We start from the raw sequence: 23,754 nt of genomic DNA, 5'->3' as shown, positions 1-23,754 counted from the left end.
CCTGCATTTTCCGTCCTCCAAAAAATGTGCGGGTAGCACCGCCACTGATGGCGATGTTATCCACAGATCGGCCTTACGGTGACAGCCACCCTTGGAAGCGTTACTGCTGTCTGAAATAGTAACTCAAACTCATATAAGACACACAAGAGTTGGTTGTTAGTTTGTCACAGATCAGACTGTTTGTTGCGGACAATATGCATACAAAGCATGACAAATTCACGTTTATTTCGAAACATCCAGTGAAGTCAAACGTGAGGTTAAAAAACAGACGACGTTTGCGGCCTAACTAAAGCTCTTCTCCGAGCTGAGTGAATCATCATTGCGGCTTTATCCATTTTGCCACCCCTTGGGGTAGCACCGCCGAGCATGGCGGTGTTACCCACACACAGTCATGGACCGACAACGCCCCGACAGCAAAACAAGCCGGGACGCGATTCCTCTGTAATTCCTTTCTAAACGAAGAACACTTCATGCCCTCAAATTTAACGTAAAAATCAAGGCATTTTGACTTGAAATGACCACTTACTTGCTGCTAAAACATGCCAAATGATTACAACGATGGATTGAAATTCACAAAATGGGCAATTGCGATCTCAAAATCAAATAAATCTTAGCGAAACTTACGCACGAAACTTACGCGAAACCTCACGCGGCGTCCCGTTTCCGTTCGGACACCGAAATGGCGGGTGTTTACATTTACAATTCAGAGTTTTGCCGATAGAGAGGATGGCGGTGTTTCCCACATGGCGGTGCTACCCCCGCTTCCCCTACTGCTAAGAGCCACATACATTCCATATTTTTTACAGACAAATCGGTCCCAAAATGTAACAGATACTGAACTATTACTTATTACTGAGACGTCAAGACAAACATAAAATATTTTAGACAAACATAACATATTTTTGAGGTTCTAGACATTGTACAGAATTATAAATAACATCATTCGATTTGCTTTTAAAAAGGCATCAAATAGATACCATTTGTGCTCTTTAACCCGCGCCCTGCTGGGGGGGGGGTGTTTGAACACCCCCTCTTGTGGTTTTTCGCGAATATCTCATGATACACATGTTGTGAAAATTTCAGACCAAGGTCATTCAAGGTCAGGTCACCAGGTCACTCGAAGTGACCTCACCTCTTAAAAAGTTTCAATGTCTGCCATAGCTACACCGAGTGACCGATCGCTTTGAAACTTTCAGCGATCGATAAGGGTACCAGTATCTATCAAATGTATATCTCGGAATTTTGATATCGGTGACCTAAGGTCAGGTCAATTTTGCGACCTCCCCATTAGGTATAAGTCAAAGGGAGAAAATTGAAATGCGCCTCTTTTGGACGAAAGACATTATAAACACTCCCAAACACTGAATCACAAGTGGTTTAGACACACTGAACATGAAAATGGTGTCCGTGACCCCTATTTATGCCCCTGAGGTCATCTCAGGTCACGAATGGTGTCTAACAGTTTTTCGCAAATAACTTTTGATAGAGGCATGCTAGAGCGGTGAAAACGCCTTAGATGTGCTCAGCTCGACGATACGGATCGACTGATATGCAACATGACCCTTTCCGGTCAGGTCATGCCCTTGACCTGAGGTCAAATTTTCAAGTTGACTTTCAAGGTCAAGTTATAGTTCATTCGATGCGTCTTGACGAGAAGAACACGATGCCGGTAAAAGTAAGCTCGTACAAGGCTTGGGTCAAAAGTTATTGCAGAAAAACTGTTTCCGAAAAAAATCGGCTATTTTTGCAGTTTTTGCCCCCTGCAGGCAAAACCGCTGACGTTAGGTCAAATCTGAGAGAATTACTCAGAAAGGGCGTTAATAGGGCTATCGAATGCGCTTTTCCGCGGCGCTGTAGCTTTATTGGTTCCCGAGTTATGCGTTGGCTTCCTGGAAATTGTCGACATTCGACCTGAAAATCGGCGAAATTTTGCCTTCAATGACCTCTGGTGACCTGACCTTTGACCTGACCAAAAAAGTGACCGAAGTGATTTCGTCATTATTTTTGGCGCTCTTCCGAACGCCGCCTTCCGCTTATCGCTACGTTGCCCAGGAGCCGAGTTAGAAGGGGGGTTTTCAAACACCCCCCCCCCCAGCAGGGCGTGGAAATCCAGGCCCCCAGCCGGGCGCGGGTTAAAACTAACTTCAAAACTTGACATTAACCCTGACTTTGACCTGACCTCGACCTGAGTTAAAGGAAAAGGGCCACCTTTAACATGGAGATTGAAACTGAGATAGCCATCTTGTAGCCCGTGTCCGAAAACCTATCTGTGTACCTCCTTACGGCCGATTTCGGCCTCCATTCGTAGTTATCGGCAATTTTAAAAGAAAACACGCCAGGAATGCGTCCTTATCCCAGGAATGCGTTCTTATCCGACAATACAGCCACCCGCGGCGAGGCTTTGGTTTTTTACCAATCAGCTCCAACCAGCTCAGCTTTAACCAATCAGCTTATCTGACACAATCCGACGAGTCTGTCTTCTGAACGCTGATTGGCTTGAGTGTGACGTCATCGCTATGCCATCATACAGTAGGTGCCGTAGCCGTATCAACATAGTACCAATATGTTAAATAGTTTTAAATACTTTTTCGCGAATTGTGCACTTCTGGCACCAGTTTTAAAAAAAGAAAATGAAAAATAATAATGTCAAAATGAAAAACAACGATATCTTCATATTTCACGAAGGTGGCCCTTTTCCTTTAAATCCAGCTATGGTCCAAATCACTGATAACGGAGCGAGCGAAGCGAGCGTAGTCTTTCGGTCTTCACTGATATTTTTATGCGAATCGATCCTTAGCCGCGGTAATAGAGTTGCAAAGTTTTCCCTATGGGCTGCTACCGGCACCGCCCCGCCCCACAAAAATTTTCTGGGATACCGGCATGCTACCACGCCCCAAGCAAAAACACCGCCAAATTACCGGCATACTAAAAAACCTGCATTCTTGATTCTGGCTTACCCCTACATGAGATGCCACATTTTGGCAATTTCAGTTAAAGCCCCACCCAGCAGCCACCCATTGTCCAACCAAAACTCCAGCAGCCTGCTTTTGGCTGAGTTGGCCCCACAAATACCACAATTTTGAAACTCAATTCCAGTTTACAGCTGTTAAAATATCACCCGTAAACAAAGAGGTATTGCCTACAAAAAGCCTACACACATTCATCAAAAAAGCAAGGTAAAAAAAAAACTTGAATTACTGAAATGTGTTCCTGAAGACTGCACAGTGAGCAGCAATCACATTTACCACAAGCGTTCTTATTTTCCACATTGCCCTAAAATGAACTATAGCTAGTCATAAATCACAATTGCAATATAAAAAAACTACAGATTTGGCCATGTTCCTAACTGAGGAAGCGAGATCAGCATCTGCTTTTTCCTATCCGCCATGGCTTGTTGGGTCGTGAGAAAGATACGAATCATGTAAAAATATGTGTTAATAACTCACTTGTCCTGAGAAGTCACCAAATAATATGTATAAAAACGATATAATATCCTCTCCCATCTCAAACGCGGGAACAAACACAAGTTATAAAGGATCGAAACGAAACAGATGCGCCATAACACAGTTTTTAACCAGCTGATTAAAACACTGCAAAAAAGTTTTAGGACTGCAAACTACTGCCTCGTGAATGATTTTTTTTTATAAAAATCATCCAACACGATATTAAAATCCAATAAAATCAACACTGTGTTATTCACTACAAGAAAATCCACTTCTCTTGAGTAATTTAACCAAAAGGGCATATGAATAAATATTACGTCATCAGCTTACATCCTTTTTTTAGGGGACAGAGGATCTTAAAAGTCAATCCTTGGTTGCTTGATCAGCTGATCATATAGCGCCACTTTGTTTCATTTGGTCTGCATGTTGTGTTTTCTTGTAAAGATAAGACAAAATGCCAGTTTAATTCATTTTCATTTCATTTTGGGACCGAAGTTAGGCTCAGGGCTTCCTAATACCTGCCTTTTCAGCTGGATTTTCAGTGCCAAATTCTTTGTAGAGTATCTCAGACCACATCTCACGACTCAAGGCCAGTTTCCAAACAATGCGTTTTGTGTTTTGATTCTGCCTTTTGCCTAGGGAATGTTGCCATTAACATTAATTTATTTTATTGTATTATACCTATTACCTACCATTAGACTTACTAATTGGTTGTGCTTTTGCAACATGAATGAGTATTCTTCCTTTGATAGACCACAGTAGATTCTTGACAATTCTTATTAGAGCCAAACCTGTGAAATGCTGAGGTTCATATGTACAATTACCCTTAGCAATGGAACTTTTACCACAAAATGTATTTTGCAGTGGCTAAGATTGCTGTTATTACAATTCAATAAATCAATAGCCTCTTAGTGTCCAAAGTTTGAATCATATGCTGATAATTTTTTTTTTGGTGCAAAATCAAAAATACCGGCATGCTACCGGCAGGATATGCCAAATACCACGAAAAAACCTGCGGTAGTGAAAAATTACCGGCATGCCGGTAGTGCGGTAGGGAAATTTTGCAACTCTACGCGGTAAGCAGCGTAATGCAAAGACGGAACCAAGGCTGTATAGGGGAAGCGGGGGTAACACCGCCCCCCTAAGCTTTTCGCCAAAATGAGGGAATATGTGTGTAGTCTCTTGGTAGTTATTGTCTTGGTTACAATATTTAAACATTTTCTCACGTGTTTTAGGTACTTATTTTGCATGCTCCTAAAAGGTTTTCATGTATCACGACTTTTAAAAATGCCTTGCATATTTGCCGCCTACAAATTGTGTGGGTAACCCCGCCACCGGTGTTGATGTTAACCCAACCCATTCCTACGAAAGCTTTTAATTGTTCAGAGATCGCGTGCGATGAGTTTCCTGTAGGTAAGTGGTAATTTTCGCAAACAGTCGGTAATGGACACCTAAATAGGTATAGGTTCATCAGCTGTTTGCCAGTTATATACAGCTGGCAAGTGCTTGGTCGGGATGCATGAAAAATATAAAGTAAAAAATCAAATAAGCTGCTTGTTCCCGACTTAGGAACATCTACGAACATAAATAAAGCGTGTCTTTGGAGTTCACTTATCACGCTAAGAACAGGAAACACCGCAACCTCAATTGGGGTAACACCATAAGTGATCACAAGCAAAAATCGCCAGCGGCAAGAATGTACTACACGGTTCAAGCAAACCTATCTTACTGGACACAGCCGATCAGTTATTTTTCGTTGTAATCAAGTAAATCAAAACGAGACTCTACTTTAAGACATTCAAAAGTGCTCCCAACTCATCGAATTTTTATAAGAGAATGTGCATTTTTCTTTAAATGCCCACATTGAGCTTCGATTACACTGAAACACCGGAACACAAATCAGAAGACGCTTACCTTAGTGCGGTTAATAGGAAATAACGGATTTTTACACTTCACATTTCATACTTTCGCCGCCAGATGGGGTGGCGGTGTTTCCCACAGTGGCGGTGTTCCCCCCGCTTCCCCTACACCGACGGAACCGTCCGACGCCGGCACAGTCTACCAGTCAGGCGGCGAGTAGCGGCCGGCGCGGCGCCAGCCGCCGCGCCGCGCCGCGCCGCCGCTCCGGCAAGATGTTTGACTTTAGACCCCCTGTTTGTAGATAAGCTGTGGAACGATTTATTTATTGCTTGCACGGCAATAAATAAATCGCCAATTCAATTCTATTCTCCCCAATTCAATTCTAGTACTGAAAATTTGACGTAAATGGAATGTTTGCGGCGCGAGTTATTGGCGAAAAACTCAGGGCGGAGGTGGGCGAAAACTCAGGAGGGGTGGGCGAAATCCGCTCCCCCTTTCTACCGCGCGTGTTAAAAAGTTAAGTCAAAACACATGTTTATTGGCAATTTCGAGCACACCTCTCCGTCAGAATATCAAATTGAAAATGGCAATAATTTCAATTTTTATTTTAATTTAACTGGATAGTGCTGGATACGGTCTGTTAGAACCTTTCACATGTTAGGTCCTTATTGATTTCAACCCTACCTCCAGCCCCACCCCCATCTTACCCCTAGGCCCTACTCTACCTCTACCCCTACCCCTACCCCTACCCCTACCCCTACCCCTTGAAGCTTGAAAACTATTCAATGCTTCGTTTATGGGTCTTAGTGACCTAACCTGACCTGGACCTTGAACTTTGTATGTCATCTTGGTAGCCTAATAACGCTTTTTGGCTGCCCCTGCTCCACCAATCTCACTTCACCCGATCCCGGCCCGGTCCGACGCGGTCCCGTCTCGCGCTCCCCTGTCCGACGCGGACCTGCCGTGGTCCGGCCCCCGGAGCTGACCTGGTCTTGTCGCGGTCTTATCGTGATCTGATGCGGACCCGGCGCCGTCCTCACTCCTCAGTACAGTCCTGTGTGCCTGGCATGCCAGCTACATCAACTCCTGGTTTTGATGGAACAAGTATCTTGCATGCAGTGTCCCGCTCTGGTGTGCGTCGGCCGGCATTCACGGGTGACGGGACTGCTGCGATGGCTCAGGCTGCGATCAGCTGCGATCGCCGCCCGTCGCGGGACGCTGACGGATGGCTCACGATTTACGGTGTGCCGTCCGACACTCACGCTCAAATTCGACATGTCGTTTGTCACATTTATGTGCGCTGAAAGTGTTATGGACCGCTGCAGACGCCAGCGATGTTCACTGTTCAGAGGACTAGAGTGGGCGCGGTACAGTGTACCAAGTCGTCACGACTTAGAGTTTAGCTACGATATGGTGCGGTTAGTGGTTACTGGTTACTTAGGTAAACTTGAATGGTTGGGGAGAAGCAGGCCATGGGTTCGTTCCAGTCGGTTAGAATATGCGACACGTAGATAATGCATTGCTGCTTTTCCTCGGTTTGAAGAAAAGTATCTTTTATGACAACCGCTCTTCATAGCATAGGTACGCAAGCTGTGTCCCTTTTCCCACACGAATCATGGCCATTGCGTTGGTCATGTCATTACTTTTACTAAAAGTATGAAATTCAAATGTACTTTACCTAACGATTCACCCGTGTGTCTGTGTAGTGTGTGCGACTTAAGCGCTGCAACTGTAGACGATTTGATGGCAGATCTTTTGCTACCGTATGGCAGCCTCAGATATTCGCACCTATATTTTCCTAAGCGGTTTATTGCGCGGAAAGATGCGATGCCACGTTCATGCAATGTAGAACATCTGGTAAGTCTGTAAAATCCTGTCAAATTGTGGCCGGTCGCAGAGACGTTTTTTAGATGAAATACGAAAATTCATTTAGTTTCTTTTTAGTCGTGTCAAAACTGTAGCGGCCCACTCGATAAGCACCTATTAATAAATTTTAAGTCATCAGTATGCTTTTGTGTTTTTCTTCACAATATTTAGGTATCCTTATATAGGTACTTACCTATAGTTATGGAAGTGGTACGATTAACACATGTCGGATGTCGCCTATATCTTAAATTCCATTGCGACACATAAAAAGTTTGTTAACTTTGCAGTTGCCTCTTTGGCTTATTACGAGCGAGCGAGCGCAGCGAGCGAAGCGAGTCTGTTCAAATAACGGAAAAATCCCAGTATGAGCGGCCCGGCCCGGCCCGGCCTGTAACGCTTTCGAGAGGCTTATATCTCAGCAACCGCTGGACCGATTGGCCTGCGGTCTTTTTTGCTGCTGGGTAGCTCCATCCCTTCTACCCCGTAATTGACTACTTTTGACACATCTCAGTGACCGTCGTGGCACGTGCCACGTGAAAAGTCAAGGGTGTTCAAGCTGTTTTGCAAAGTAGTGATTTTGAGAGGCTCATATCTCAGCATCCGCTTGGGCGATTGTCTTGCAGTAATTTTTGTGTGGTAGCTGCATCCCTTCTACCAAAGGTCGGATACTCTTGATCTATATGAGTGACCCCCACTGCACGTGCAAAATCAAAAAAGAAGAGGTGCCAAATGTGTTTCCATTTCAATAACTCGATAATTACTGGGGCGATTTCGCTGAAACTTGGCATACAGGTAGGCACCCACCAGGACATGCATTCCCATGTGTTGCGGTTAGGGTGCTACTGCACGTGCGCACGTGCAGGGGGCGCTTCCAGATCTCGAGAACGGCTGGGCCGATTGCGCTCAAATTTGGTACACGGTTGGGGACCGGTTAGTAGGGTGCCGTGCAAAAGTCAGTTTGGACCCCGTTTGCACGTGCGTACGTGCAGAATGCCGCTTCCAGATCTCAGGAACGGCTGGGCCGATTGCGTTCAAATTTGGCACACCGCTAGCGACCGGTTAGAAGGGTGCTTTGCACAAGCCCCGTTGGAAGTACCCTCTCGCCCTTCCGCACGTGCAGGGCTCACTATCTCGCTCGCTCGTTCTTCGCCCAAAAGGCGTTTTACTGGTCATATGAAAAAAAATGGCATAACCCTTCAGGGTACTGCGATATCTGGGTCAGGTCCGGCTTTTCGCACTAGTCAGGCGTGTCTTTGACATATATATGCTGACACATATGTTCCCGATCAGCAGACAGTTGGAAGCTCATGTTTGCGTGAGTGTGCCGAACCCGGTAGTTACCGGGGGACTGCCATCGGTGGCCATCTTGAGCAGGCCGCCCGCCTGACCTGATTGCCCCTACCGCGCCGCTTAGGTATTCGCACGTGAGCCTGGTGATCGGGCACCTCAGCACTGGTTTTAGTGGTTCCCAGCAGAACACTATATACCCTAGATATTATGCAGAGCGGAGGAGCGGCCCGCACCTTCACTCGATGAGGGCTGTCAATGCGGCACGGACACATGAGTTTCCGCGCTTCAGGCGTGTAGAAAGTGCAGCGTCTTTCTGCCATCATTCTCCGGTATCAGATAGGTGGCGCGGGCAGGGCTGCAGAATGCAGATACAGGGCGAAAGAAGTGTGTTTGCGCACCAAATGAAATTCAGCGAGATGTGTTCCGAGCCAGCCAATAGCCGCCCCTATTGTATATCTCCTTGTAGCCTGTCTGTTGCTACGCGCCGGTCCTTCCCTCTCGTGACCGCGCCTCTTCACACCCAACTGGCGAAGGAAACCCGGTAACATGTTCTTGGAGCAGGCCGAATGCGTGTCAGTTGATGCTGGGTGTGCCGGCGCCGCCAGGGCCCTATCGCTGCCCTATCCTCTTGGTTCTTTTTGTATACTGGGGTATACATCGTCTTAAGTCGATCTCTACGGAATTCACTAATGGCTAGGCTATTTCATGGCCATGCGTTGCATTCTTCATGCCATGGTCCGCCACCTGGTGGCTGAATTTATATCCTCAAGTTGAATTTGTTGACGCCTCAGCGCTTCAATCTTCCCGGTATCTCGGCGGTCGCAGCATAGAGGTACGTCTCCTAATTATTTTCCTGTTATTTCTTTTTAAGAGTATGACTCATCGAAAACTGTTGTTTTGCTAACATAACTATTCGTTGTTGATCATTGCTTGCAGGTTTTGTAAACAAAATTGTGTGTTTGGAACTTTTCCAGAAAGAATTAAAGTTCATGTATACTAAGGTATACAAATGTCCTTGGCCCGAAAAATTTTGAGACGTGCTTAAGAAGTAGCACTACAATTATTCGGAGGAATTGACCTCTGAAAAAATAAATGTACACCCGAGTGACCAACGGGATCCTGCACGACGGATAAATGTAAACGTCAGTATACAACGGACTGTGCCTAGGACTAGTCATGTATACTGTAGTATACATGGTTGCTGGGTTAGTTAAAGCCATTTTTTGTGGCTCACAAACAACATTATGCCTTCAAATGGCTCTGTGGTTGAGCGTTAACATTCTTCGAATCGTTGGCGACCTCGATGACTGTAGATCCTCACTCAAAGTTTGATAAATCGCCCGATGAATTAGAATCCGACCCCTAAGCACAATGACATAGGCAAGCACCTCTCTAAAACACACCATACGGCGAATTTTTTGAGAGATGTCGCTTCAGATAATGCTGCAAGGTCTTCCTCTACTGTTTATCGATTCGCAACAGGTGCTACAAGTTCTATATCTTCAAAGGAAATGGCAACTAAAGACCTAAGAGCAGTGGGCAAGGGGCAGAAGAAGCTGAAGTTAAGGGCGAGTGGTGTTGATAATTAAACGTGTCAATACTATTAGCCATTTTACGTCCTAAACAAACGAAAAAATACACTTTGGTGTTTGTATGGAAGTTTTCATGGATTGCATTTCAGTCAGATTTTATAGGCTTTGAGTATTTTTGTATATCCCAGTATACATGTCACTGCGCATGCGCGATGACCTTCACGGCTGAAATGTCACCAATCTGGTCATTATTGGCACCAAAGCTCTCAGCCAAAAAAGTTTCGTTGCTCTCCATTCATGGGCGAATTGGCGGGACTCAAGAGGCTATACAGTCCCGAGAGGTGACCGTCCGGCCTCTGCAGGTCGCCCCGCTATCGGCACGTGGAAGGGTACATTAAGTCAGCAGGGTACGGTGACCCATCGCCGGGGTGCTGGCACCCGCGACGTGCCAGCATGGGCGGCGCCACCGGGGGGGACGGGGGGGACAGGTCCCCGGCTATCGAAAGTTAGGGGGGTACAGAACCCCCCTATCGGCGAGGCCCGTTCAGTAGTTGATAACAGTGCATTGCAGAGTTATCCGCCGCATTTAATGCATCGTTGGTTAATCAAGGCAGGTTCTGAATAAATATTGCTGCTGGGATGTATCGCAAGGGGTCCTGGCCATCTGCAAAAGGTGTGGAGCTGTGATGCCTGTAGTTATAAGGTGATCGGCAGGCCCTCTGGGATCGTGCCCCCCCCCCCTCTTTGGGGCGCCAGGCAGGGTTATTACCTCCCCCACCTCACTACCAGACCCCACTGCCGACACAACCAAGTTTACTGAAATTCGATTTCCGTTACTATATGGATATTTTCCATTCCCAATTAATCAAATTCAAGCATGGCAGTTCTACCACAGAAGCCATTTCAAATCTATGACATCTTACCCCAGCACTTGTGGGGAGAAATGTTCGGATAGATCACAGGCAGGACCAAAAAATCATGCAGTAACCCAAGACCTTATAATTAGGTAGCATCGGCTCCCTCTGGTGAAGGGGATACCTAGCACTCGGTTTTTTTTTCTGCAAAACTGAGTTCGGTCGCCGGCCGAACGGCTGGGGGTCTAATCGAGCCCCCCTCCCCTTCTTACGTCAGCGGCTATGAAAATGCCATTACGAGCTGTTGAAACATGGCAGTTGCTTTTGCATGAGTGCACGAAAGGGTTTTAGATACGTAGTACGTACGTGTTACATGAAACTTTCTACATGAAAATTGAGATACACCAGCTTATCAAATTGTGCTCACTGTGGTGCGTTTACCTTGACTATAGTCTGTTCCATATCAAGCTTGCAGTTGGAGTTTCTTCGGCAGATCGCTCCTCCGCTCAAGAATTTGCGTCTTAAAACGTAAGAGCTGTATATACAGAAATCACGCACTGCTTTCAGCAGGGCACTTCGACTGCAAACTTGAAACGGAACAGAGTATAGTCTTTGAATTCTGGGGTAAAACAGTCAAGAAACCTGTTCCATAAGGAGAGCCACTAATGCTAAAGAGATGAGAGATGAGGTTTCCAGAGACCTTCATTACCTCCCAAAGTGGGTGCCCGCCATTCGCCAATCCCTGCTGTAGTTGTTACGATTGGAGGGTGAATATGAGGACGATGCAGGTCGTGCCAGCTCGATCATGACGAACACAATGGTGCCTACATCGCAGCTCTACTGCCATTTTTGACGAAGTTAATCAACAAGGACCGGAATCCTACCCTGGGGCATTTCACCTGACATCAGACGTCGCCGGACCTGAGATCCTTTCATTTAAACTTTTAACGGTGCATACGCTCTTTTTCCCGCGAAGCTCTAGGTAAATAAAATCCATCAAAAAGTGTGATCAAATAACGGCTGGTGACCTTCCATGACCTAACATGACCTTTTGAGTGACCACCGACGACATGACCACTGACGGCTAGCCATTAGCTGCACCCTGCCTGTTGCATTTGGATCAGGTGGTGATGTCATGATTCTGAAATTATATTGCAGTTTTGGCGCGCTTGTCAGAGAAGAAGACATTCACACTTTTCCGCCATGGCTGTATGATGGTGAAGCCATAAAGCTGACCAGACATAAGATCGCAAATTTGAAAGTACGAAACATAAGAATAGTTGGCACTGCTACTCATACCTAAGCAATTCGCAGCTTGTAGGAAACCAGCTTTGAGTTGACAAGACTGCAAATTTTGATTTAGAGGCAAGGATGCTTGAAAAAGTGATCGATCTAAGGTGTCCTAGGATAAGTTTGGAAACGGGATGCACCATTCGATGTGTTTTGGGCTTTGCCAAGTTTCGCGGCGTTACGTGCCTCGCTTTTTTTTGCATACACGATCAATATTGTCACCTGATCATGGGATCATGGGTGGCGGAGTAGTTCGAAAAAATATCTACTTTTGGGGTTTTCGGTCAGTGAAGCCCCCGTCCCCGTCCCCCCCTATCGAAAATCCGTGGCGCCGCCCCTGCCGGTGCCAGGCACCGGCGGGTCAGCATATCGCCTCGCTAACGGAGCTAGATATGTGGACCGCGACCCGCTGCCAGCACATGAGACTGGGCCTGGGGTCACCGCTCCCAAAACACGGCACCGGTGGAAAAACATGGCCACCGAGCTGGGCACGCCGAACTCGGCCGGAACAATGAGAGTTTTGATGCTAAAGTAGGAAGTTTTCCCCCTCCACCATTCATTATCGATGTTTTGGAATGGTTTTAGCACAGGCACGCGCCAAAGAGCACCCGTTTTATTGCACATGTGCTCGTATGCAGTGAGTAAACCAGATCGCGGCAAAGGCCGATCCAGATTCAAGATGTCCGTTGGTCGGGGACTGCTGATTGATGGCTGGTGAGGGACGATAGCCAATGGAGAGCCTCGCCAAACAACCGTTAACCCGCGCCCTGGTGGGGTCTGTTTATAACGCGACCTGGTGGGGGGGGGGGGGCTATTTTTTGCCCCCCCCCCCCTCGTATCTCCGAAACTACTGGACGGATCCGCAAAATTCAAACGGCGTTCGAAAGGCCTGTCAAATTTGTCGAAGGAAACTAAATTTTATTGACCTCGGGGTCACCGATGACGTCACAGGTCAGGTCAAAGATGAAATGTTTTACCGTTCACGGGGCTTCTAGGGAAAGCGCTATAACACCGAGTAAAACGCATTTTGTCGAAAATCAGCGATAAGGCGTCAGTTGTCTAGTACATATGTTGCTATTAGAGGTCACTGGTCATACCAGGTCAGGTCACAGGTCAGGTCACCAAAGGTCACCAAGGGTCACCACATGAGCCCAACTTTACTAAGGTTATGCGATGCATGTTTTATGGCCAGTTTTTCATTTCCAACTCAATGTTGTTGGTTATAAGACCATCAGGTACGGTTTAGGTCACTTTCTGGTGGAGGTCAGGTCAAGGTCAGGTCAAAAAGGTCAAATTTCAAAGTTGATATTTTTGCATAAAATGGGTATTGATTCGATGCAGCTTGTCACGGGGAGTCTAATGGTGGTCTTTGTTTTGCGTTACGGGGTCTAGAATTGCTAAAAATTGAGTTTGAAAATTTGACGCCATCAATTTTGAACAGTTTTTTCGCTATAACTTCGCCAAAAAAAGAGGTATCGATCTCAAATTTGGTATGTGGATGGAATGCGGTAAGGACTATCACATATGTTCCGGTTTTTGCGAAACTCAAAAAAGTTTTTGGATTTTTCGATCATTATATAAAAAAAAAAATATTTTTTAATTTTTGGGGGTCAAAATCAAAAAAATGCAAAAAACCGAGATAGCAGTTTTGTAGCCCTGTCAATTCTACAGCTTTTATGTCCTTATCATTTTTCTGTATTTGCAAAGCTATAGGCCTGACAGCTCTTCCCACGAAACCCTTTTTTGGGTCGAAAACGGCAGAACATGACGTCACTCTGACGTCATTTCCGGCCAACCTATCATAGCCTTCGGAAAAATTTTTGGTCACCATATGTAAAATTGATGTCCGGGAGGGTACTGAAAGTTTGGTGACGATCGGCGCAGCGGTTCTGGAGATATATCGAAAAGTCTGGAGGGGGGGGGGGCAAAAAATAGCCCCCCCCCCCACCAGGTGGCGGGTTAATACAAACATACACCGAATGCACTGTGATGCCGATATAAATGGGTTAATGTCAACGGACGGCCTTCCATCGATCACTTGAATGCGATTCATAACTTTAACCCTGCATCTAGAACTAGATTCCAACTTAGTTACAAGGTACCTTATTATAAATGTATATTAGTATGTACGTTTTATACACATAAAAAACATCTTTATTATCGAGTAGCTAGTTCTGTTACCCGTCCTTCCTTTTCGGTTACCCCTTTCCCATTGTGTGTATGTGATTTTTTTTGTGTTCTTTGTTTTTGTTTTTGTTTTTTTGCTTGTTTTTTTTTTGCGTCTTTTGATATCGCCTGCCAGTCTCGTTATGTTGCCTTTATTGCTTTATTGCCTTACCTGTCCTAATTTCTACACCAGCCACTTCGGAACTGGCCTCTGTGGGCCGTCTGACAACAAGCCTTGCTTAGTTGGACGGCCCTACAGAGGCTCAGTAAATGACCCTGCCTGAATTTGACCAGAGATGTTACCTACAACTATCCACTATGTATGTATGACTGTATCCCCCTCAGTTGTCTTCCTCCCACTAACATTCCCCTGTGTGAGTGAGCATCAGTGGGCGTTTCAGGGATGTAGGAGGGCAGTCACTAACTGTTTGCAGTTGTGACTACTTTGCTTCTTTTATACCATCTATTAACAGCATGCTTACTCCTCTGATATTCGCCTTCTTTTGTTTTTTTTCCTTACTCTTAGCAGGGAGTGCCGCGACTTGTCATATTAAGTTTTCTGGTGTTAACGTAAGGTTCTGTGTGTCGCTGGGATAGAGGGAGGGGGCACTCCTGGTCACCTGTTCATGGGTGGCGGTGTAGAAAAAAAAAATAAAAAATAAATAGGTACATATCTGTTATCTACATGGCTTGTGAGCGCCGAGTAAATGTTTAACTTTGCTATGCTACTATTCTTTGGCATCTTATCGATAATTTGACAAGTAGCTGGAAATTAAATACCTAACTATCTTCTATTTCGCTTACAAAGACTAAGCGCACCACTCTCAAGTCGTTGGAAAATGACCATAAACTGACACCTCGATTAGACTCCAAAATGTAGGCCGGGTAGCAACTCTGGAAACTGCCTACCGAAGGCCAGCTCATCTATGCTCACCGCGGTCAGGGGCCGCCGTTTGGCCCACATGACGACCATATCGCCACCTGAGAATGCAGACTTGCAGGGCCTAGAATCTAACTATGCCCACGTTCTGCCAGCTTGGAGAATATTTAGGTCAGAAAAAGTTGGCCTGCAGTTGGATGGACGTCATGGGATTTTTTCATTGACACGGATCATTATTAACCCTCGCCGGCACAGGCCATTTTGCGTCCTCCGACGGCACAAAGGGGGGGGGGGGAGGGGCTGGTACGACCACCCTCGCGTTTGGCCCCTAATTGAGCTAGAGCCTCGCAGAAAAAAACATCGTGTAGGTCGTCACGAGACGAAGCCGACGGTTCTCGGCTTTAAGGTCATAGGTCAAATGGTGACTACTGAGGTCAGGTCAATGACCCAAAAGTCGGGAAAATCGGGACAGTTTTAGAACGTCGTAAAGTGTGGCTGCCATGTTTTTTTTCGGGGTGCTGATCACGAATATCATGCAAGTTTTGATCATAGGTGTTGCCTTTATGCATTTAGGCCAGGTCAGGTCAGGTCAACCAGTAGGGGTTCTGCTGGGTATTCGTAGTAGGTGTTAGGTACATGTTACGAAGGCACCAAAACTTTTTCGTAAATGTTCGAATGGTTGCTAAATTCGAATTCAGCTTCAAAAACTTGCCTAGCAACATGTCAAAGCTCGAAAAAGTGAACCGAGGTCGGCAATGACCTGACCTGACCTTCAGGTGACTTTGGCTCCCACCCTTATGCATGGGACCAACATCATCACATGTTTGAGCGCTTGAAACCACGAAAACTACAAACGCGCGGCTAATGCGAGCCGACATACGCCGAATCGCGATTGCGACCAAACATGGTCTCGAAAAGTAGGTCACAAGTCAAAGGTCATTTGGGTCAGGGTCATGAAATTTTTAGGGCATTTGTCAAATTGATTAACGCGAGAATACTGAAAGTTTTGTTGCGATCAGCCGCTTTTTATGAGAGTTATTTGCGAAAAACCCTTGGGAGGTGGGGTTGTATCAACCACCCTGCGCCGGCGAGGATTAAGGTTCATTTGTAAAGCAATGCTCTTGTAGTCCACAGAATAAGGGAGATGGGCAATTTGAACTGCGCCAGTTTGGTACAGTTGACTACAGATTACAGAATGATGTTCCACTTTTCACGTGGAAGATCTTCAGGAGCGTAGTCTGTGCCCATCATTCGGGCCGACTTTTACCGTGAGATGACCGCTCCGACGAGGAGCATGAAACTGTGATCTTGCCGGTCCTGCCTTGACGTAAAGCAAGCGAGGCATGCACTTTATGTGTACCTTATACCTGATGTGTCCTCACTACGCCCATATATAAGCATCTCTTGCATTCAATACTCGTATTCATATCGACCTAGCCTTATGCAACTTTGTTAACTCATGCTAAGCAGTACAATGGAATTACAGGCAACTGCATCGATCGGCCGTCTGAACAGCCCTGCAGTGACGTCCATTTGCATGGCATCGGGGTGTGCCGAGATGTGTCGCGGGCCCCGTGTCCCGTGGGTATGAATATCGCCAGAGCTCTGCAGGGCGGCGGCCGGCCGTCCCTCCGCCGTGCAGTCAACCTCCACCGGCCGGGGCGGCGGCCATTCGCGCACACCGCGATTTCTCTTCACACCACGTGATTGCTGGCGAAATGGGGCAGCCCTGTTGTCCGTCAGAGGACAGGGCGGCGGCGGCGCGTGATCCGACTGAGTGCAGCGACTGACGGGGTGTCTGCTGGCCGCGACAGTCCGGCACAGTCTCCACAGCAGTCAGCTGGTCGCACACACGTGACTCCCCGCCTCGCCAGCGCTTCCGGAGACCGTATAGGACGTACCGAGTCAGGGGGGGGGGGCGCCCGACCCCGGTCACGTTGTTGTTTTTGTCTGCAATGTTACCACTTTTTGCACAGGTGACGGTGCGGCGATAGGTGTTCTAACGTCATCGGCTGTGAAATAGGTAATGCAAGGAAAGTGAGGTGTGGTGAGCACCAAATGAGAAGCAAACTCTGCAGAGACAAATTAAGTTGATGATAGTCCTAATGTTATGTTCAAGTGCCGTGCAGTGAACTAATTAGGATAAATTATACCTACCTTCTGCACACTCAATGGCGGCGGGGCTGGGCGCAATAAACTGGGGATCAAGCAGTTGATGCAGGATACTTCGAAATTATTTTACTTAGTAAAGTGGATAACCATCTAGGATCTTGGGAAAATATCTTTTGAAGAAGCCACTGACAGTGGCTGATTAAAATTCACCCTAAATTGCGAAAAAAATGAGCTAAAGCGTCACAGGCGATGCCTACAGCCATCGAGTTCTATGGCCAAAACTGGCTAGAAAACATATGTCACATGCCATTTGCATTATTTTTGAAATCATTGACCTCTTTTGACCTGACCACCTTAAAATTTGTTTTGTGACTTCAGCTGTATCTATCGTAATAGTTAGTTGCACCAATCAATGATCTTATTAAAGCCAAAATTGGGCTCGATATCTTCGATGCTGCGTTCGCTAGAGCTCAAAGTGTGAATATACTCTATTTTGATCTTTGACTCTACTTATACTCTACCTTGACAGGTCACGTGACCTCAAATTCCAAATTTCAAGATTGCATCTGATGCGTCTCGGTGAGGCCTTTCCAATGCCGCCTCCGGCCTCACGCGTCTCGCTATGATGCTTATTTTTTAATTAAGATAACCTGGGGTGGGGGTCCTTAAACCCCCACCTCAGTCAATGGTGTTCAGCTGGAGGCTCGGTCAAGCGCGGAGTTAACCCGCGCCCTGCTGGTTTTTTTTTAACACCCCCCTTGTGGTTTTTCGCGAATATCTCAAAAACGGCGTCATACATCAATTCTACACATGTTGTGAAAATTTCAGACCAAGGTCATTCAAGGTCAGGTCACCAGGTCACTTGAAGTGACCTCACCTCATAAAAAGTTTCAATGTCTGCCACTGCTACACCGAGTGACCGACCGCTTTGAAACTTTCAGCGATTGATAAGGGTAACAGTATCTATAAAATGTATATCTCAGAATTTTGATATCGGTGACCTAAGGTCAGGTCAATTTTGCGACCTCCCCATTACCTATAAGTCAATGGGAGAAAATTGAAATGCGCCTCTTTTGGACGAAAGACATTATACACACTCCCAAACACTGAATTACAAGTGGTTTAAACACACTGAACATGAAAATGGTGTCCGTGACCCCTATTTATGCCCCCGAGGTCATCTCAGGTCACGAATGGTGTCTAACAGTTTTTCGCAAATAACTATTGATAGAGGCATGCTAGAGCGGCGAAAATGCCTTAGATGTGTTCAGCTTGACGATACGGATCGACTGATATGCAGCATGACCTTATCCGGTCAAGGTCATGACCTTGACCTGAGGTCAAATTTTCAAGTTGACCTTTCAAGGTCAAGTTATAGTTCATTCGATGCGTCTTGACGAGAGGAACACGATACCGGTAAAAGTAAGCTCGTACAAGGCTTGCGACAAAAATTATTGCAGAAAAAAACTTTCTGAAAAAATCGGCTATTTTTGCAGTTTTTGCCCCCTGCAGGCAAAACCGTTGACGTTAGGTCAAATCTGAGAGAATTGCTCAGAAAGGGCGTTAATAGGGCTATCGAATGCGCTTTTCCGCGGCGCTTTAGCTCTAGTTCCCGAGTTATGCGTTGGCTTCCTGGAAATTGTCGACATTCGACCTGAAAATTGGCGAAATTTTGCCTTCAATGACCTCTGGTGACCTGACCTTTGACCTGACCAAAAAAGTGACTGAAGTGATTTCGTCATTATTTTTGGCGCTCCTTCGAACGCCGCCTTCCGCGTATCGCTACGTGGCCCAGGAGCCGAGTTAGAAGGGGGGGGGGGGGTGTTCAAACACCCCCCCCCCCAGCAGGGCGTGGAAATCCAGGACCCCCAGCCGGGCGCGGGTTAACCCTCGCCAGGCCAGGGCATTTTTCATAACGCAGACGGCCGGGGGGAGGAGGGGGGGTTGGTTGGTTGGTAATATAGTCTGTCTGTCTGTCTGTCTGTCTGTCTGTCTGTACGAGTGGTACGACCCCGTGACGAAAATATCGCCCCTATGCAAATTTGGTGACCAGTTCAACATTAAGGTTTTTTTTTGGGGGGGGGGGGGGTGGCGTATAAACAAGAATCGGTAAAACACGTCAAAAGTGTCTCGCGTGAACTCTCCATTATCTACTCTCCCACGGAACTCTCAGGCGTGAACTCTCCATTATTCCCCCACGTAAATCCCCATTACACCCCCGCGGAAACCTTCATTGCTCTGCCTCTCTCGAAACTGTAATATGCGAATAGAAGTTAGAACAAACCATATATTGACATTTTAATTCGGTGCACAGCAAACTCTCACTCGGTATAAAACATGTGAGCCTAAGGCATCCCTGCGACGAAACCCAACGAATAATCATCGAGCCATGGACATGGATGATTCCAGTACAGCTACTAGCTAGGACGGATCCGCAAAATTCAAACGGTACGAAAACCCTGCCTCAAATTGTCGAGGGAAATCCAATTTCATTGACATCGAGGTCACCGATGACACTTCACAGTTCGCTGTTCGGGGGGGGGGGGGGGCATGCCGCCCCGCTTGCCTCAGTTCTCTATATACCGTGCTTGCCTCCCATGGCGACGCTAATGTTACGTAGGCCTATAAAGAACTAAGAAGACGGTAATGTCAATGATATTACCCCGCGACCGCCTGGGGGGGGGGGGTCGGATCCGACCCCCCCCCCCTCCGTTTTTCTTGAATAACTCATGAACCACTTTCGCTATCTGCTTGAAACTTGGCATACCTTCTCCCCCATCAATTTGACGTCTCCTGTGCAATCTCTAAGAAAAAATTTCCAAAATTTTTTGAGATATATCGATTTTAGTGATGTAACTACATGGCGTTTTTAGTCAAAAAGTGGTAAATGTTTAAAAAATCGCCAAAAAATCAGGGTTTACAGCAAATTGCAAATTAAGGACATGAAAAGACGCAGCTCAACGAGTTCTTTAAAATGGCTATCTCGGATTTTCCATAAAATGCGTTTTTTACCCCTAAAAATTCAAAAAACTACATTTTTTGGAAAACAGCTAATAAAATCCAAAATTTTGGGAATTTCCAAAAACCGGAATATATGTTGTAGAGCTCTATTAGAACATTAGATGCCCCAAATTTCAACTTTCTATCTTGATTTTTGACCCCCAAATTGTAAAAAATAGCTCCAGGGCGTATTTTAAGGGATTTTCACTGGGTCGGCAATCACAATTAGGGGCGGCATTTTGCACTCATAGGGGCGGCACTTGGCATCTGAGGGGGCGGCATACCTACTGATATTTAATGACCAAAAAAGACACGTTCGACGGTTCTTTTATAACTCTTTCTAAGTAATGATTTCAGATTCAACCTAAGCTCAGCGGTATTTCCGGGATATAGTTTTTCTCTCATCATAATGCGATAAATGAAATATACAGGGTTGGGCAGATAAATTGGGACAAAATACATATTTGCATTTAGAACGCCGTAGCTTAGAAATTTGTAAGCATAGGCATTTCAAAATTGGATCAGATATTGTTACACCAATTTTATACATTTATCACCAAATATGGTCACCGTGGTCCACCTGCATCAGTCCTTATCGGTGCCTGGACTGGCCGCACGCGCGGCGAGATCTCCCGTCTGAAATGGCTCGTAATTGTAGCCAACTGTCACTGCTGAGGCTCACCACAGTCACATGGGGACGTTCATTAGACTCAGCCGCAAAAACGCCCCAGCAACCAAAACCTGTGTGCGCTTATTTAATGAGGAAGGGGGCATTTTCCTTTGGGTACAGTTTGCGGGATCCTCCGTTTCAGGAGATTTTGTATTTAATTTACTATATGCCGGGGAGCTGACTCCTCGAAGACCATCACTCCATGCAGGATGTTCCCTTCTTCCATCTTGTTCATTCGAACTGCCGGAATAATGGTTGGGTACCCTGTAATGGCGAACCCCCTCCCGATTCCGTAAAATGAGGGGGCCCCACGTGACCGTCAGAAGTAACCGAGTGGAATGCCATCACCGATGTCTGCTGCATGCTTTTTGGAACTAAGATCACGTCTTCTGGGCTGGTTACGATGTTTCATGGTGTTTGCGGTTGTTCATATGTTCGGTTATGGGGATACCATCGTCGAAAAAGACCTGCACGTGCTTGCTCGCTTCTCCAAGCCCTTCAAGAGGAAGCAATCTTTTTAACGTCACAGCTGCTTCAACATCTATGTTAACAGGTTGATATGCATCAATGCATAAGAGTACATGTTTGAGGTGCTGGTATATGGCTTTCTCATGGCGCGGCTACCTTCTTTGTAAGCTCGCGCCACTGTTTTCGCGAGGATCCTCTGATTTAACTGAATTTTGCCTTTTGGCACCCCTGGAAAGCCGGGGGAGCGGCCGGTGTCAATGCAATTGGTATGTAAGGATGAGTCAATATCATCTCTTCCTCCAACGTTTACGTCTGTTCGATACACACTACTTTCAGCCATTTGATGGAGCATAATTAGAGTATTGGCATGCATGTGCGCGCGGACTAAGTTGATAGTGGCTTGCTTAAGCCCACGTTCTGTGACCAGCCGGCTCAAAATCACAACGCAACCTCCATAACATGGAAAAGTATTCATTAGCCTATATTTATGTTCAAAAATTATCTTTATCACTCAAAAAATAGTTGTTTTAGAGGAAGTTGAAATTTGTCCCAATTTATCTGCCCAACCCTGTAATTTGATTTTACAAAAAAAAAATTAAAATTTTACCTGAGGTCAAGTTCATGACCTCACCAGAAATAGAACATGTTGCATACCAGTCGATCCGTATCGTCAAGCTTAAAACATTCACGCGTTTTATGGCTCTATCTAGAACAGTGGTCGGCAGGTCGCACGAGTGGTGCCCACTTTATGGGCGCTGGACGGGGCCATTACCCCCACTTGTCATACCTCATTGCTTACACAGCAAGTCGCTGATATTCGGCCATATCCTTAGACGTCTCTATTTTTCTGCATAGGTATAATTATAAATAAAATTCAACACATTTAAACTCTCTTTTTATGGAGAGGGAGAGCGGGTGGAGTAAGAATGAACTCATACATTTTTTATTTATTAGTGTTACTCGCGTAATGAACAGCGTATTGCACAGATAAGTTCATCCCTCCCCCCCCCCAGTTAATGAATGTTATACCTACCTACTCAAACATTTTGGTGACCCCAGTGACATTGTCATTGAGTTTTTGAAATTTGAATGACCTTCACTCGGTAATTTTTTATGTGGGCGAGGATGGATGACATGATTATTATTAATATAACGAGGCTTGAAATGATCTCACGCATGTCAAAGTGTTTTTATTTTAGGCAAAATAAATATCTAAAACAGTAAAACAAGCTTTCGGCATTACGCCATCATCAAGTTTGAATAAATTAACATGTTTTTGATTTTCAAAAGCTAGAGCGCAATCATATTGTTCCAGGCATCCTCATAGCAGCTCACTTTTTTTAAACGTATTGCAATACGCTGCAAATAGTGTGGTACATTGCACAATGCACATGACAAGTAAATAATGTACAACAATGTATCATTACGTACACTACAACATGACATGCACACAATATATCATAGGTACAACAATGTCAATAAATCTCACCTCAAACTAATCGAGCTAAGAGCAGCGGCAATGTTTTTCAATATGATTATAATGTCAATGTTTACTGACCGGGTGTTGATGATGTATGCGGCTGATGTTGAGGTGAGATTTATTAACATTGTTGTACCTATGATATATTGTGTGCATGACATGTTGTAGTGTACGTAATGATACATTGTTGTACATTATTTACTTGCCATGTGCATTGTGCAATGTACCACACTATTTGCAACGTATTGCAATATGTTTAAAAAAAGTGAGCTGCTATGAGGATGCCTGGAACAATATGATTGCGCTCTAGCTTTTGAAAATCAAAAACATGTTAATTTATTCAAACTTGATGATGGCGTAATGCCGAAAGCTTGTTTTACTGTTTTAGATATTTATTTTGCCTAAAATAAAAACACTTTGACATGCGTGAGATCATTTCAAGCCTCGTTATATTCACTCGGTAACTTTCTCTCCGGCTCGGCCGGCGGACAAAACGCAAGCGGAGACAATGCGGGGAGTCCGGTGCTCTACCAACTGAGCTACGGAACAGGCAAATGCTCACCATAGATATACCGACTGAACGATCCCTTTATAACTTCAGCGATTGATAATACAGTGTGTCACTGTAAGTACATAAAATGTAAGTCTCGAAATTGCGATGTCTTTGACCAAAGGTAAGGACAATTTTGCGACCCTTCCATTAGGTATAAGGAAATGGGAGAAAGTCGGGGCATGTGCCTCTTTTTATAGGTAGACAAATGTCAAAGTTAACGAATTTAAACATCAGAAAACAATTAAAAATGACACACTTAATCGGAAAAATGCCACCCACGACCCCTCGTT

The sequence above is a fragment of the Amphibalanus amphitrite genome, unplaced genomic scaffold (genome assembly GCF_019059575.1).
Source record: "Amphibalanus amphitrite isolate SeventyFive unplaced genomic scaffold, NRLGWU_Aamphi_draft 000179F_arrow, whole genome shotgun sequence".
Taxonomy (NCBI): domain Eukaryota; kingdom Metazoa; phylum Arthropoda; class Thecostraca; order Balanomorpha; family Balanidae; genus Amphibalanus; species Amphibalanus amphitrite.
The sequence above is the reverse complement of the archived record's forward strand: the minus strand, read 5'-3'. Positions refer to the sequence as shown.